Source organism: Emiliania huxleyi (assembly GCF_000372725.1).
Source record: "Emiliania huxleyi CCMP1516 unplaced genomic scaffold EMIHUscaffold_246, whole genome shotgun sequence".
Classification (NCBI taxonomy): Eukaryota; Haptophyta; order Isochrysidales; family Noelaerhabdaceae; genus Emiliania; species Emiliania huxleyi.
The window spans coordinates 1-1,960 of record NW_005200204.1 but is presented as its reverse complement, the minus strand read 5'-3'; positions in this window follow the sequence as shown (position 1 = coordinate 1,960).

Here is a 1,960-nt window from a genome sequence, read left to right as displayed (position 1 = left end):
TCAGGAGCAGCAGCTGCGCGTTATGAGAGAGGGTCGCCGCGAGGCGCTTGCCGGAGAGCTCGCTCAGAGCGGCGCGCAAGGCGGCCCACGACGCCACGAGCTGCTCGATCCGCCCGGCGCGCAGCAGCAGCCGCGGCTCGCTCAGCAGCGCGGTGCGGAGCGCCGCTGCCGGCCTCGCGGCGTCCGCAAGCGGCTCGCGCAGCAGCCAATCGACGAGGGCCGCCTGGCGCGCGGGCGCCGGGAGCCGCCCCGGAGGCCGCCGCTGCCAGATCTCCTCCGCCTGCTGCACCTCGAGCCCCGCGGCGCACAGCACCTGGACCTCTGGGCCGGCCGACGGCGGAGGCACGCACAGCGCGGAGGCACGCACAGTGCGAGAGAGCCGCGGCGGCGGGCGGAGCGCGCCGGCGAGCGAGGCGGCGTCGGCTGGGAGGTAGAGGAGCGCGAGGAGGAGGAGGAGGGACGCGGACATGGGTGCGCGTTCTCTTCGTTCAGGCCGGCGAATACTAGCTACTCGAGTACCCTAGGTAGCGGAGTCTTAAAAAAAGAAAGAAAACACACAAGCCAAGGGAGGGATGGGAGAACGGCACGCCGCCACCACACAGGGATTTTAAGGAGAGGAGTGTGGTGCGCTAGCCGTCGTCTTAACTCAAGCACGCCACCGTCCACTTGTATTCTTTTTTTGCTGGCCCGTACGTCATGCTGAAATTCTGCAAAAACCTGGCCGGCCCCTGCCCTGCCCCTACCTACCTACCTACCTACCTACCCTACTTATGGGAAACTAAAAAAGAAATCACTGGATGGGTGAAGGTGGGGTACCATACCAACTAAAGTGATGGTTGGTGGACACAGCCAGCTGAAGTGGGCACCAAGCCTGCTGAAACGTGGGAAACGAGAAAAAAGAAAACAGAAAACAGACAATCCAGTGTCGTGTCCACTAGCTCCGAGTAGAGGGGGCGTTCTGAAGTTATAGTTAAGGGGAACCCCGGTACACGGAGCCAACCCTCTCGGAGAACCGTGTTTACTTTACGGCCCTTTCCCTGCGAACGCGCACCCCCCAGGGCTAGGGCTCTCTTGCCCGCAACCCGATCCCGATCATCTGGCCCGCTTGGGTGCGCTTCTTAGCTCCCTGGCCCTGTGGATGTGCGGTTACCGACTGCACTCCAAGTGCTCCAAGTGCACCCAAGGGAGGGATGGGAGGACGGCACGCCGCCACCACACACAGGGATTTTAAGGAGAGGGGTGTGGTGGTGCTAGCTGTCGCCCACCCTTGGGCGTCTGCCTCTTCCTATCTCTCTTCGCAGTGCCTCGCCGATTCTCGCTGCAACCTTCATGCCACCTCGCGGTCGTCCCACTCTCATCTTTCTCTCTCCTGTCGCTTCATCCTCTGTCGCGTCGCTCTCCTCTGCCTCGTTCTGCGACGCCGCCGCCGCCTGCCGCTCCCTTGCTCTCGTGGCTTCTCTCGCCTTTCGGCGCAGCTCCGGCCTCCGCTCTCCTCGCAGCGTATTTTGGCCCCTCGAGTTTATCGAGCTCTCCTCGCGCAAGGACGACTCTTCTGACACCCACTCCTCGAACCCACTCCAATCATTTGCCGCCAAGTCATGTCGTTGCTCAGGTCCACTCTCGTTTCAGACACTTGCACTTCCACAGATGATGTTGTGGCGCTGGGGTCCCCATCGGGTGCATCGTGACAGCTGACGACGGGATTGCTAGTGGCGTGTCGTCGTCGTCGATTCGTCTCCGGACTCCTCCCGTTCGGCGTGGCTCACCCTCCATGCCGTGAACAGGCGCTGGGTCCGGGGTTGTGTCTTTCTTTTTGTGTGAACAGGCGCCCTATCTATCCATGCAACGCAGCACACTTGGAGCACTTGGGAAGCAGGTTTTTCTCGTTGCCTCTAGAGCACACACAACAAGAGAGAGACCTTACATCTCGGCGAGATCGAGATCACATAACCGTGAACTA